General features: G+C 43.9%; 1 protein-coding gene and 1 pseudogene across 33 annotated transcripts in view; one reads left to right on the top strand and one right to left on the bottom strand.

Annotated features, from left to right (window-relative positions):
• Positions 1-15,767, top strand: part of NLRC5 (NLR family CARD domain containing 5) — a 94,551-nt gene that overhangs the window by 11,109 nt on the left and 67,675 nt on the right. For 4 of the 33 annotated variants that reach the window (XM_063611860.1, XM_055297915.2, XM_063611873.1 and 1 more), the window contains exon 1: positions 3,263-3,460. The exons of 26 other annotated variants lie outside the window; for them this stretch is intronic. The gene's annotated coding sequence lies outside the window, so the exon portion shown is untranslated. Of the gene's footprint in view, positions 1-3,262; positions 3,685-15,767 lie in introns of those variants that run through there. 3 more of the 33 variants (XM_055297914.2, XM_063611874.1, XM_063611871.1) reach the window with 2 other exon arrangements.
• LOC129492611 (cilia- and flagella-associated protein 69-like) overlaps positions 1-15,767 on the bottom strand; it is a 28,841-nt pseudogene that overhangs the window by 11,169 nt on the left and 1,905 nt on the right.

Here is a 15,767-nt window from a genome sequence, read left to right as displayed (position 1 = left end):
AGAAGAAGATGGCCTTGTTAGACTGGGGACAGGGACCACCCAGGCTCAGGCCTGAGGCTGGGAGTGCAGGCATGAATTTAAGTGCCAGCTCAGGAACACCCCCAGGGCCGCCAGGCAGGGAGACACCTCTTCAACTCCTGGCTCTTCGACTCTAGCTGGTGACCTAGGCAGGTCCCTTTCCCACTGTGAGCCTCAATTTCCTCATGTGTAAAGCATCATGACTGTGTGTTTTAAGTCCTTTAGGGCCCTACCTTTGTGAGGGACAACAGAGACGATGGTTTTCAAAGGCAACAGTCACCCCTGCATCATCACTGACTCACAGAAATGGATATGCCCTATAAGGACATCCCCCTTGCTTCCCCTGCCAGCATTTGTGGGCAGGGGAGGAAATGGCCGCTAACCTTTCCTGAAGGCACCTCCCAAGGGACCCCTGAAATGAGGGTGACACTTCCCAGAAAGAGACCAGTGTCCCGGCCCAGCCCTGCTCTTAGTTTTGTTTTCTCTGCTTTGAATGCCAGCAAGGCCTTTCCCTCCCAGGGCCTCAGTTCCCCCGTCTTTACAATGGACCCAGCATAGACCCCATCACTGGGGCTCTTTCTGCTCTGCCACCCTGTGCATCCCGGCTCGGAGGTTCTCCGAAGCCCTGACGTCATCAGCCATTCCCAGCGGGGAAGGCAGAGGCGCTGGGTTCTCTGTGTCCCCCTGGTAGGGCTTGGTGTAGGATTCAGGGAGGATTGGAGGGCCTCTGTGGCCTCAGGTCCTCCCCAGGGTCCCCAGGCCCTGACCTGTCCACCTGGACCTAAAGAACCAACAACAGCAGAACTTTCTGTTTCTCTGAGGTATTTCTGCCCAAATGTCTGTAGTCATGACTGGGGTGCCTGGCTATCACCCCAAAAACTGCATCCTTTCTGATCTGCACAGATGAGAAAACTGAGGCCCTGTTTCCCTTCCACCCCAAGACCTAATGGGACCTCCTCCTTAATCTAATCCTCAAGAGGCAGGAACAGGATGGAAAGCAAAGGAACGGCAGCCAGAAGTCTGTGGTTCCACTCTTGTCCTCTCCGCATCCCTCACTTCCTTCCTTACACCAGGCGTCAGGGGCTGGAGAGACGGAAGAAGCGATAGCAACAACAAACACACTAGTGGTAATCATAGCTTGTGTGGATTGAACCTTTTTTTTATTTTTCATTTTTAATTTTTGTGGGTACATAGTAGGTACATTTATGGGTTACAGGAGATGTTTTGATACAGGCGTGCAGTGTGTAATCATATCAGTGTAAATGGGGTTTCCATCACCTCAAGCATTTATCCTTTGTGTTGCAAACAATTCAATTATACTTTTTGTTATTTTTAAATGTACAGTTAAATTATTACTGACTATAGTTACCCTCTTGTGCTATCAAATACTAGGTTTTATTCACTCTAACTATTTTTTTGTACCCACTAACCATCTCCACCTCCCCCACCCCGGCCTCCTACTACACTTCCCGTCCTCTGGTAACCATCCTTCTACTCTCTATCTCCATGACTTACATTGTTTTGATTTTTAGATCCCACAAATAAGTGAGAACAAGTGATGTGTGTCTTTCTGTACCTGGCTTACTTCACTTAACATAATGGCTTCCAGTGCCATCCATGTCCTTGCAAATGATGGGATCTCATTCTTTTTGATGGCTGAATAGTACTCCATTTTGCATTCGTGCCACATTTTCTTTTTCTTTTGCTCTTTTATTTATTTATTCATTTATTTATTTTTTTGAGATGGACTCTTGCTCTGTCACCCAGGCTGCAGTACAGTGGCACGATCTTGGCTCACTGCAACCTCCGCTTCCCAGGTTCAAGCAATTCTCCTGCCTCAGCCTCCCGAGTAGCTGGGATTACAGGCATGCCCCACCATACCCTGTTAATTTTTGTACTTTTAGTAGAGGAGGGTTTTTTGCCATGTTAGCCAGGCTGGTCTCCAATGCCTGACCTCAGGTGATCCACCTGCCTTAGCCTCCCACAGTGCTGGAATTACAGGCGTGAGCTGTCGTGCCCAGCTGCCACATTTTCTTTGTTCATTCATCTGTTGACGGACACTTAGGTTAATTCCAAATCTTGGCTACTGTAAACAGTGCTGTCATAAACATAGGAGTGCAGATATCTCTTTGAGATACTGATTCCTTTCTTTTGGGTATATACCTAGCAGTGGGATTGCTGGATCATATGGTAGCTCTATTTTCAGTTTAGTTTTGTTTGTTTGTTTGTTTTTGAGACAGAATCTCACTCTGTCTCAAGGCTGGAGTGCAGTGGCGTGATCTCAGTTCACTGCAACCTCCGCCTCCTGGGTTCAAACGATTCTCCTGCCTCAGCCTCCCAAGTAGCTGGGACTACAGGCATTGGGGCGCCACTACGCCCAGCTAATTTTTGTATTTTTAGTAGAGACGGGGTTTCACGGTGTTGGCCAGGATGGTCTCAATCTCTTGATCTCGTGATCTGCCCTCCTCGACCTCCCAAAGTGCTGGGATTATAGGCGTGAGCCACTGTCCCCGGCCCTATTTTTAGTTTTTTGAGGTACCTCCGAACTGTCCCATAGTGGCTGTACTAATTTACATTCCCACCAGTGTATGTGGGCTCCCTTTTCTCCACATAGATCGAGATTTTTTTGTTGTCGTTTGTTTGTTTGTTTGGAGATGAAGTCTCGCTCTCTCGCCCAGACTGGAGTGCAGTGGCGTGATCTCGGCTCACTGCCGCCTCCGTCTCTCGGGTTCAAACTATACTCCCACCTCAGCCTGGGGTTACAGGCGCCTGCCACCACGCCTGGCTAATTTTTTTTATTTTAAGTAGAGACGAGGTTTCATCATGTTGGCCAGGCTGGTCTCAAACTCCTGACCTCAGGTGATCTGCCTGCCTCAGCCTTCCAAAGTGCTGGGATTACAGGCGTGAGCCACCGTGCCGAGCCTGGATTGAGTTTGTATCATGTGCCAGGTTCCATGTCAGGGATTCCACATGCCCCATCCCACAACCATCTTGCCAGGTGGGCATTATGATGACCGCCCGTAGCAGACACTGTCAGAGCTCCCTCAACTCCATCTCTGCCCGGATGCCCCCATTCACTGTGGGTGACACCTGCATCCTTCTCCCGGGGTCGCCTTTGCCTGGTGGGCATTGCCTTGCTCAGAGATGCCTAGGCAGTCATGCCTCCCTCCCCCACCCACTGGGTGTGCGGTGACGTGAAGTGTGACCACCCAAACCCCTTGTGCATGCGCAGGACGGACCTCTTCTATCATCACGCTCCAGTTCTCTCCCATGTGGCAGGCTGAAGCGAGGCTTCTGAAACCATATCTTTGCTTAGCTGCCTCTGCTACGCTATCTTTCTTCCACCACCCCCTCAATAAACAACTTCCACAGGAACCCCCTTGGGCTCTGCCTCTAGGGACCTGACCTAGAAGATCCTCATTTTACAGATGAGGACACTGAGGTACGAAGAGGCTGCGTAACCTACCAGGGTCACACAGCTTTGGTGTGGAGTAGGGACTCAAATCCAGGGCCCTGGTACGGAGGCATTTGCCCTCACCAAGATTCAGGCACTGAGAGAAGCTGACGGGCCTAGAGAATGGCAAGACTTGAGATAGCAGAGGAAGGAGACAGGGTGAGGAATGGATCCCCATGCTGAGGTCTGGTCTGGAAGGAGAAGTCTGCAAGGTAGGAAAACGAGGAAAGGGGATGTGAGGTAGGGAAGCAGGATGTGCAAGGCAGGGACTTGTGAAAGAGAATGCCGGGGGGTGGTGAGCAGCATCTCATTGGCAGGTCAGCAGGTGCAGGAGAGGCCCAGGTGGGCCGGGGACTGTATGGTGAAGGGGCATTTGTTTATTTATCCTTTGTTTTTGTTTTTTGTTGTTTAAATTGAGACCGGCTCTCACAGTGTTGCCCAGGCTCGTCTCGGCAACTAATGTCTGCCCACTCCTGGCCTCAAACGATCTTCCTGCCTCAGCCTCCAAAAGTATTGGGATTACAGGCATTAGCCAATGTTTATTTGTCCTGAGCCTTCCCCGGACACCTGATATGTAGCTGCTTTGTGGTGGTCACAGTTCCATGGTGTGATTTATCCTGGAGGCTGTGGGATGCTGATAGCAGGTTCAGACAGGCATGAGGCCAGACCAGAGTTGAGTTTTAAAGATAACTCCAGCCAGAGGCATGCGTGCATGTGCACATGTGGGTACATGTATGTGTGTGCATGTGCACATGTGGGTACATGTATGTGTGTGCACATGCATGTGTGTATGAGTGTGGACTAGAGATGGGACGGCTTTCTGAGCAAAGGGAACAGCCAAGGCACAGGCCTGGGGGCTGCAGGGAGAGAACAGGATTTGATCTCTCCACTCCCTCCTCTAAGCTCTGTGTCAATAGCATTTTCAGGATAGCAGGAAGGATTCCTAAAGAGCACAGCAGCAAGGGCAGTTGGAGGGAGGCGTCTGCTGGGACACTGAAACCAGGGTGGGGTAAACTCCCCTCGCACCTCCTCAGACTCAGAGCCCCCATAAAGCTTCCAGGTGCACCCCAGCCCTTTTCCCTCTCTCTGTCTGAACTGGGGTGGCATGATCCCAGGACTGCGACTCCACGTGTCTGGATTCCCCTTACTGACTGTGTGACCCTGGCCATTTTCCCTCCACCTTTCTGTCAGCGCCTCATTTGATTACTCGGCCTCAGGGGTGCATTGGGGATTCTTAGAGGTAACACTTCGAACTGAAAGCCAGAGGTCCTGGTGCCAAAATGCAAATGTGAGGGCTTGAAAGTTCATCGGGTTTCATTTTCTCTGTTCCGTTTGCAGCAGCTCCTCTTTCTTGTTTTCTATAGAACAGTAAAAAACTTTATGCATTTGAATATCGTGAACCTCATAATTCATATGTAATATAAAAACTACTAGATATGCATGGAGAAATCAACTGAAGCACAGTGGCTGAGCATGTCTTTCTCATTCTTTGATGGCTACCTCAGATCAAATCAATATGAACTTGGGGTCAGGCACAGTGGCTCACACCTGTAATCCCAACACTTGGAGAGGCCAAGGCAGGAGGATCACTTGAGTGAAGGAATTTGAGACTAGCTTGGGCAACATAGCGGGACCTCGTCTTAATATTAAAAAAAAAAAAAAAAAAAAAAGGAAAGAAAAAAGTGAACTTGGGAGGTTTGAATGACAACTCATATAGCTGAAGTAATAGATATATTCAACTTTTAAAACTTAATTTTCATTAGATAACACATGCATATGGTATAACATTCTAGGCCAGGTGCAGTGGCTCACATCTGTAATCCCAGCACTTTGGGAGGCCAAGGTGGGCAGATTGCTTGAGCCCAGGAGTTGAAGTCTCACTTGGGCAAGATGGCAAAACCCCATCTCTGCAAAAAACACAAAAAATTAGCTAGGTATGGTGGTATGCACTTGTAGTCCCAGCTACTCAGGAAGCTGAGGTGGGGGAATCATATGAGCCCAGGAGGTGGGGACTGCGGTGAGCCATGACCACACCACTGTACTCCAGCCTGGGTGACAGAGCAATACCCTGTCTCAAAAAAAAAAAAAAAAAAGGAAAAAAAATTACTTTCACTAGGGACAATTACCATTATGAATTTCTTCCAGAAATATTAATGTATTTGTATACACATTTTTTTTTTGAGAGAGGGTCTCACTCTGTCACCCAGGCTGGAGTGCAGGGATGCAATCTTAGCTCACTGCAGCCTGGGCACCCCCAGGTTCAAGCAATCCTCCCACCTCAACCTTCTGGGTAGCTTAGACAACATGTGTGCACCACCACTCCTGGCTAATTTTTATATTTTTTGTCAAGATGGGGTTTTGCCATGTTAACCAGGCTCGTCTCAAACTCCTGACCTCAAGTGATCTGCCCGCCTTTGCCCCTCAAAATGCTGGGATTACAGGCATGAGCCACTACATTTATTTTTTCTTTACACAAAGGAAGCATATTCTACACCCTATTTTGCCCTGGCTCTCTTTTAAAAAACAATGTATCTTGGATACCGTTCCATATAATTCCATATAGTTCATCTTCATCCTCATTCTTTCTTTCTTTTCTTTTCTTTTCTTTTTTTTTTTTTTTTTTTTTTGAGACAGGGTCTCACTCTGTCACCCAGGCTGGGGTGCAGTGGCACTATCTCAGCTTACCTCAACCTCCTGGGCTCAAGTGATCCTCCCACCTCAGCCTCCTGAGTGGCTGGATGCTGCCTCTTTCTTTTTGATGGCTGCAAAGAATTCCATTGTATAGATGTGTCGTAATTTAATCATAAAATGTCCTCTTTGATCATTTAGGTTTTTCAAATCTTTTGCTATTACAAGCAAGGCCACGTTAAATATCCCTGGGCATATTATTTTGCACAATATGAAGATATCTGTAGGTTAAATACCTGTGTATGGAATTGCTCAGTGTGATTATATGGCATTTACCACTTTGGTAGATAAAGGTTGTATCCTGTTATATGTCCACGGATGAATTTCTTCCAGAAACATTCATGTATTTGTATACACAGTTTTTGAGACAGGGTCTCAAAACTGTTGACACGTTATTATTATTATTATTTCAGATTATTTAGGGAAGTTTCATTTTTTTGTGAGCTATCACTGATAATTTCTTATTTACTCATCATCTTGTATGTCTCTTCCTTGCACATTGGGGAAATGTCTATTCTAGTTTTTAATGTAAATGTTCTTGTGGCTTTTTTAGAAAAAATCGAAATATGCACATTAAAAAGTTTGACTGCTTCAAAGGGTCCTAAAAAGGGTCCACAGTGGAAAAGGCTCTCCTTTCCCGGCAGCCCCAGACCCCTCCTCAGACACAAGCCTGTCGTCAGTTTCTTGTGTAGCTTCCCAGAGTTGGTCTCTATGTATGCAAATACACACACATTTAAAATATACATATTCCAGGTCCACGTGGAATGATGCAAAGCATCAAAGTGCCCGTTAATTCACAACCTTGCCAACTCAGTAATATCCTTGCGAATCTAATAGCTAGAAAATGGTATATCTTTTTAGTTCTAATGTATTATATTTATTCTATCTTCTGTGAGCTTGAACATCTTTTCATATATTTAAAAGTCATTGGGGCCAGGGGTGGTGGCTCATGCCTGTAACCCCAGCACTTTGGGAGGCCTAGGCGGGTGGATCACCTGAGGTCAGAAGTTCGAGACCAGCCTGGTCAACATGGTGAAACCCAGTCTCTATTAAAAATACAAAAAAAAAAAAAAAATTAGCCAGGCATGGTGGCTCGTGCCTGTAATCCCAGCTACTTGGGAGGTTGAGGCAGAAGAATTGCTTGAACTGGGGAGGTGGAAATTGCAGTGAGCCAAGATCATACCACTGTACTCCAGCCTGGGCAACAGAGTGAGACTCTGTCTCAAAAAAATTAAAAAAAAAAAAAAAAAAAAAAAAAAAAAATTTTTTTAAATATCATTGATATTTCCCTTTTTTGTAAACCTTTTATGTTCTTTGCCTAGTTTTCTATGAGGTCATTGGCTTTTTCAGTATTGGTTTTTAGTAACTCTCGATTTATTAAAACATTTATACATTTATAGCTTTGTTTATGATGTATACATTTATAACCTTGTCTGTGATGCAGATATTTTTCCAGTTTGTCATCTGGCTTTTGACTTTATCTGTGGTATCCTTTGACAATACAAAAATTTTAATTTATATCTGATCAGTTTCATCCAGTTGTTTTTTTCTTTTTTCATGATTTCTGAGTTTTGCGTCATGCTTAGCAAGACTCTCTCTACTCTGAAATTATTTTCTGTAAAATACTTTTTTCAGCCAGGCATAGTGGCTCACACCTGTAATCCCAGAACTTTGGGAGGTAGAGGTGGAAGGATTATTTGAGTCCAGGAGTTCAAGGCCAGCCTGGGCAACAGCGCAAGACCCTGCCTCTATTTTTTAAAAGAGAATTTTTTTTAAATAAAAAAAAGAATACTTTTTTCCATGTTTTGTTTGAGCACTTAAATTTTCTTAACTTTTTTGTCATGAAACATAACACATAGAAAAATGTAATATAAGTGTACAACTTCATGAATTGTTATAAATTGAACATACAGCCTTCTGGTACTTTCACGGTTTAACTTCTTACATTTAAATTTTGGTTTCATCTAGACTTTATTTTTATATAATTGTAAAATAGACATCCATTTTTATTCTAAAAGAACACTTTTTAAATGTTCATGAAATGTTTTAAAATGTATTATATACCAAGCAAAAAAAAATCTCAACATATTCCTCAAAGCAGAAATTGCACAGGACTTATTCTTTGTACAGAGTAATACAACAAAAACTAATGAGAAAGCCTTAAAAACAACCCTCTATTAAATTACTCCATTCAAATTATAATTTCAATCTACTTAGCACAAAAGTATTTGACATACATTTATCGAAATTGGCCAAAAGTGTTTTATTATTTTTTAAAAGGAAAAGGTTAGCAACGGCTTAAGCAATAAAGTTTATAATTTTAAAGAATAACAAACAGCCGGCCGGGCGCGGTGGCTCAAGCATGTAATCCCAGCACTTTGGGAGGCCGAGGCGGGCAGATCACGAGGTCAGGAGATCGAGACCACGGTGAAACCCTGTCTCTACTAAAAATACAAAAAAAAAAATTAGCCGGGCGTGGTGGCGGGCGCCTGTAGTCCCAGCTACTTGGAGAGGCTGAGGCAGGAGAATGGCGTGAACCCGGGAGGCGGAGCTTGCAGTGAGCCGAGATCGCGCCACTGCACTCCAGCCTGGGGGACAGAGCAAGACTCCGTCTCAAAAAAAAAAAAAAAAAGAATAACAAACAGCCTCACTAAATCAGGGGAAAGAAATAAGAAGATAAAAGCAAAAATTACAGAACTAGAAAAGGGACCATTCCAGCAAAATTGATAAATGAAAACAAAAATTTGTTTTTCAAACGTAAGAGTTACCAACTGCTGGTGAATCTAAAAAGAAGAAAAAGACAAAGTAAACTAAATTAAATGTGAAGCCATGAGGAGATTTAAAATTATAAGAAAATAGGCTGGGCACGGTGGCTCACGCCTGTAATCCCAGCACTTTGGGAGGCCGAGGTGGGTGGATCATGAGGTCAGGAGTCTGAGACCAGCCTGGCCAATATGGTGAAATCCTGTCTCTACTAAAAATACAAAAATTAGCTGGCTGTGGTGGCATGAGCCTGTAGTCCCAGCTACTTGGGAGGCCGAAGCGGGAGAATCACTTGAACCCCGGAGGTGGAGGTTGCAGTGAGCCAAGACCTTGCCATTGCACTCCAGCCTGGGTGGCAGAGAGATTCCGTCTCAAAAAAAAAAAAAAAAAAGCTGGGCGCAGTGGCTCATGCCTCTAATCCCAGCACGTTGGGAAGCTGACGTGGGCGGATCACTAGGTTAGGAGATCGAGACCATCCTGGCTGACATGGTGAAACCCCGTCTCTACTAAAAATACAAAATATTAGCTGGGCATGGTGGTGTGTGCCTGTGGTCCCAGCTACTCAGGAGGCTGAGGCAAGAGAATGGCATGAACCTGGGAGGTGGAGGTTGCAGTAAGCTGAGATCACGCCACTGCACTCCAGTCTGGGCGACAGAGCGAGACTCCCTCTCAAAAAAAAAAAGAAAACAAGAAAATATTATATACAACTGTGAGCCATACTATGTTTGAACATCTTGACAAAATGAGCAACTTTCTCAAAACTATAAATTGCCAAATGTTCATTTAAAAAAAAAAAGCCAAAGATAACCAATCAACACAATGAGGATAAATTTAAAGTGATCGAGTTTGATTTTTTTTTTTAGAGACAGTGTCTCGCTCTGTCGCCCAGGCTGGAGTGCAGTGGCGCGATCTTGGCTCACTGCAAGCTCCGCCTCCCCGGTTCACGCCATTCTCCTGCCTCAGCCTCCCGAGTAGATGGGACTACAGGCGCCCGCCACTACACCCGGCTAATTTTTTGTATTTTTAGTAGAGACAGGGTTTCACCATGTTGGCCAGGACGGTCTTGATCTCCTGACCTCGTGATCCGCCCGCCTCGGCCTCCCAAAGTGCTGGGATTACAGGCGTGAGCCACCGCGCCCGGCCTCAAGTTTGATTTTTTAAAAAAACTGTTCAAACATCTTGGTAGTGCTGGGCAGGAAGTTGGTTTTCATTCTGGGTGAGATGAGAAGGCTCTAAGGGGCATGGGACCTGATGCAGGCTCTGTCTTAACAGCTGACTCCTGCGTGGAGTAGGTTATTGGGGGATGGGTGCGCCAAGACCAGGGAGGAGGCTGGTGCAGGAAGCCCTGTGAGAAATGATGGTGTCCAGGCTAGGCCATAGCAGTAGAGGAAGCAAGATTCTTCTTGATTCTCCAAGAGGAATGCACTTGGAAAATGATGCCACCTTTGGGCTTGAGCTCAAGGAAGCATGAAGCTGCCCCTAACTGAAGTGGGGAAGGTGGTCTGGGGAGCAGTTTAGGAGGAGAGATCAGGAGCTCAGTTTCGGACTTGGAAATTTTGAAACGCACATGAGGCATCCAGGTGGAGTTGGGAGAATTAAATAATGCTGAAAGGTACTCACTTGGCAAGTAGCAAATATTCGTTATATTGTCTGTTCAACTTTGTCAACTGCTTTTCCAGTAGAAATGTAGTGCCCTTATCACACATGCATACATGTTAAACTCAAAAGTAAAATGAAATATTTTCTCAGTAAATATGAATTACTTTTTAATTTTTTTTTTGACATGGGGTCTCACTCTGTTGCCCAGGCTGGAGTGGAGTGGCGAGATCATAGCTCACTGCAGCCTCAAACTCCTGGGCTAAAGCAATCCTCTGCCACAGCCTCCAGATTAGCTGGGATTACAGGCACACACCACCACTCCCAGCTCATCTTTCATTTTTCGTAGAGACTGAGTTGTGCAATGTAGCCCAAGCTGGTCTCCAACTCCTGAGCTCAAGCTATCCTCCCACCTTGGCCTCCCAAAGTGTTGGGATTACAGGCGTGAGCCACCACACCTGGCTGCTTTTAATTGTAATATTCATCCTCCACCCATCATACTTAGTGCAGATATTTTTCCCTACCTATTGCCTTCCTATTTCTCTTTTATTTCACATTATTTAGGGAAGTTTCATTTTTTTGTGAGCTATCACTGATAATTTCTTATTTACTCATCATCTGGTATTTCTCTTCCTTACACATTGGGGAAATATCTATTCTAGTTTTTAATGTAAATGTTCTTGTGGCTTTTTTTCAGAAAAAAACCGAAATGTGCACCTTAAAAAGTCTGAATGGTTCAAGGGGCCCTGAAAAGGGTCCACAGTGGAAATGGCTCTCCCGTCCCGGCATCCCCAGACCCCTCCTCAGACACAACCCTGTCATCAGTTTCCCTGTAGCTTCCCAGAGTTGGTCTCTATGTATGCAAATACACACACATTTAAAATATACACATGCCACAGCTTTTTAAAATTTGAATTTATGGGCCGTGTGCAGTCGCTCATGCCTGTAACCCCAACACTTTGGGAGGCTGAGGCAGGTGGATCACCTGAGGTCAGGAGTTCGAGACCAACCTGACCAATATGGTGAAACCCCGTCTCTACTAAAAGTACAAAAATTAGCCGGGCATAGTGGTGGGTGCCTGTAATCCCAGCTTCTCAGGAGGCTGAGACAGGAGAATTGCTTGAACCCAGGAGGCAGAGGTTGCAGTGAGCTGAGATCGTGCCACTGCACTTAAGCCTGGGCAACAGAGGGAGACTCCGTCTCAAAAAAAAAAAATTGAATTTAGACTCAGGTGCAGAGGCTCACGCCTGTAATCCCAGCACTTAGGGAGGCCGATGAGGGGAGAATCACTTGAGTCCAGGAGTTCAAGACCAGCCTGGGCAACACAGGGAAACCATGTCTCTACAAAAAAAGTAAAAATTAGCCTGGCATGGTGGAGTGTGCCTGTTGTCTCAGCTACTCAGGAGGGTGAGGCAGGGGAATCACTTTAACTCAGGAGTAGGAGGCTGCATGAGCTTTGATTGTACCACTGCACTCCAGCCTGGGTGACAGAGCAAGACCCTGTGTCAAAAAAGAAAAGAAAAGAAAAGAAAATTAGACTGCCATCATAGATGGTACAAACTCTTCCCAGTTTGTTGCTTTCGTTTTGTTTGTTGCCATTTTTACTATACAGAAAAAAAAAGGCAATAAAGAATACATTATTATAATATGTTAATTTCTACTGCATTATTTTTAACAACTTCATTGAGGTGTAATTTACATACCTTAAAATCTATCCATTTTAAGTGTACAATTCAGTGATTTCTAGTAAATTTACTGAGTTATGTGACCATCACCACAATCTGGTTTTGGGACACTTTCATTACTGCCATAATATTCCTCGTACCCATTTAGAATCATTCCTATTTCTGCCCCCAGGCCCAGGCAACCACTAATGTACTTGCTGTTTCAATAGATTTGCCTTTTCTGGACATTTTACATAAATAGAATCATAGAACATGTGATCTTTAGTGATCTTTTTTCACATGGCATAAACTTGGTTCCCTTTTATGTTGAATAATATTCCATTGTATAGATATATCAAAGTTTGTTTCTCCATTCATGAGCTTTTCGGTATTTGGGTTGATTTCACTTTTTGACTGTTATGGATAATGCTGGTATGAACATTCATGTACAAGTTTTTGTGTAGACGTATATTTTCATTTCTCTTGGAATAGACCTAGGCGTGGAATTGCTGGATTAGATGGTAATTCTATTGTTTTACATTCTAAGGCAGGGGTCCCCAACCCCTGGGCTACAGATCAGTGTCGGTTCATGGCTTGTTGGAACTGGGTGGCACAGCAGGCGGTGAGCTGCCAGCGAGCCAGTATTACTGCCTGAGCTCAGCCTCCCGTCGGATCAGCGGTGCCATTAGATTCTCACAGGAGCACAAACCCAGTTGTGAAATGCGCATGCGAGGGATCTAGGTTGCAAGTTTCTGATGAGAATCTAATGATAAATGTGATCTAGGATGCAAGTTTCTGATGAGAATCTAATGATAAATGTAATGAGCTTGAATCATCCCAAATCCATCCCCCACCCCCAACCCCTGTCCGGGGAAAAAATGATCTCTCACGAAACCAGTCCCTGGGCCAAAAAGTTTGGGGACTGCTGTTCTAAGGAACTGCCAAAACTGCCAAACTGTTTTTCAGAGTGGCTGGACCATTTTACATTCCCACCGGCAATATATACGGTGTCCTGTTTCTTTACATTCTCATCAGCATGTGTCTTTTTCATTATAGCCATTCTACGTGGGCGTGAAATGCTATGTGGCTGTGTTTTTCATCTCCATGCAGAAATTTTTAATTTAATTACTTAGTTAAAAATAATTCTTCAAATTTAAAACACTCATGTTGCCATATGTATATTTTTACACTACGAAGTGATACAATTTTTGTTAATTTTCTTGCCTTGATTACTCTTTACCTGTATAGTATTTAAATCTTTACATAAGATCGCAATTATAGTGGATAGTAATTTATTCAACTCAAAATCTTCATAGGATTTAGAAAATTTAAGTCCTTTACCAAAGGGATTGACTTTTAACTTCATTAAAGGTTGCAAACAGTATCAAATCCTTGGTAAAGCCACATTCGATCTTTGGCACTCCAGGATTTTGAGCTATAACTGTAGTGATCACTAATATGTCATTTCTAAGCTGACGGTCATAATGACTAAAACCTCTCATAAATAGATTTTAAAATACTTCCTTCAAAGCCAGTAAACATTCCAAGTTACTAAGCTGTTGAACAATTTCTTCTTTTGAAGATTTTTTCTGATAAGTTCCAAAGTGTTTCTGATGAAGGAAATAAAAGCTGTCCAGAGAAATCTGGGTCACTGAGGTGAGCACAGATTCCATTGGCTGCTTGTGCTTTCATCATTACAGTACAATTAACTTCAGAAGTCGAGAGATGCTGCAGAATTTTAAGTACCCAAAGTTTCTCAACAAGTTGATTTTCAAGCAAGGTCATTAACTGGACCATTGTTTTTGCCAACCCTCCAAATTCAGCCATTTGAATCTTGTATGATGAACTCGCTTGCTGGTAACCTGGAATATGCTTCTTTTGTGGTTGTGCCTGGTAAAAGTCAACAATACGCTTACAGTTTTGTATCCTCAATTCAGAACTTGGTATTTTCATTAAGTCACCCAGAAGCGCAATTGAATTAGCAGTATGTCCAGCATAAGTTATTTCATCCGATACTTTCTCAAAAATGGCAAGCCACACTATTTTATGATATCATATGCAGATTCTACAAAATGCGGCTGGTTTTCGATTTTTACTGCACGCACATTCAGAATTTTAAATGTCTGTACTAAATCCCTTAAGGGAAGTTCATTCTGATAACACTGTACCAGTTTCTTGACAGATTTAAGTTGTTTTTCTTCTAAGCCATCTTTAGTAGTCTCTTCAAAAAGTTTGATGACACGATTAAGGTCCACAGGCTTCAAAACACCAGTTCCACATGGCGAGGGAGGCCTCGGGAAACACCATCATGATGGAAGCCAGAGGGGAAGTAAAGACCCTCTTCGTGGTGGCAGGAAAGAGACAGCATATTGCTATGTATTTTAACAGCACTTATTTCCCCCCTTTTTTCTTTCAATATCGTGGATTAAATAGTGTATTTTAAATAAGTATGAGGCTCGCTTGGACTCTATTCCATCCCTTTGGCCAAATTTTTTCCATTTTTAATCCAAGAATCTTAAAGTTTGAATGATGGTCACCTTATTATATATATTATTATGTTTGGAAGCTTTTTTGCTATTGCCTGAACCTCCCAACGAATAGCCTTTTGATAGAATTGCCTTTATTTGTTTCTTTATATCTAATTCTAACTAGACTTAAAATTAACTTCAACTGCTTTATTATGAAATATTTAAGGCATATAAATACTGCCTCTTTTCTCTAAATGACTGCTAATATAATTTTACCAACTTCTGTTAAAGTATCCTGTTGTACATAAAGTGGTGTTGTTTTTTATCTGCCCGTTAACTTAGAGTGGGTTTTATTTTCTTTCACTTTCTGTGGTCGAAGGCAAGTTTGTCTTAGTCAGCTCGGGCTGTTATAATGAAATACTGTAGACTGGGTGGCTTAAACAACAGAAACTTGTTTCTCACAGTTCTGAAAGCCGGGAAGTCCCTGATCAGGGAGCCAGCAGGCCTGGTGTCTGGAGAGGATGTGCTTCCTGGTTTACAGATGGCACCTTCTCATTGTGTCCTCACAGGGCAGAGAGCAAAGAGAAAGGGCAAGTGCTCTCCAGCCTCTTCCTTTTTCCTTTTTTTTTGTTTGTTTGAGATGGAGTCTTGCTCTGTCGCCCAGGCTGGAGTGCAGTGGCGTGATCTCGGCTCACTGCAACCTCTGCCTCCTGGGTTCAAGTGATTCTCCTGCCTCAGTCTCCTGAGTAGCTGGGACTACAGGTGCCTGCCACCACGCCTGACTAATTTTTATATTTTTATTAGAGATGGGGTTTCATCATGTTGGCCAGACTGGTTTTAGACTCCTGACCTCAAGTGATCTGCCTACCTTGGCCTCCCAAAGTGCTGGGATTACAGGCGTGAGCCACCACACCCGGCCTCCAGCCTCTTCTTGTGAGGGCAGTAATCCCATCATAAGGGCTCCGCCCTCTTGACCTAATCACTTCGCAAAGGCCCCACTTCCAAATACCATCACACTGGGTATTTAGGCTTCACCAGGTGAATTGGTGGGGGAGATGGGACACAAACATTCAGTCCACGGCAAGTTTTTATCTCAATTTGCTAATGCCTCTCTTT

Source organism: Symphalangus syndactylus, chromosome 11 (genome assembly GCF_028878055.3).
Source record: "Symphalangus syndactylus isolate Jambi chromosome 11, NHGRI_mSymSyn1-v2.1_pri, whole genome shotgun sequence".
In the NCBI taxonomy this organism is placed as follows: Eukaryota; Metazoa; Chordata; class Mammalia; order Primates; family Hylobatidae; genus Symphalangus; species Symphalangus syndactylus.
Note: the sequence above shows the minus strand (reverse complement) of the source record. Positions and strands in the feature narration are given on the sequence as shown.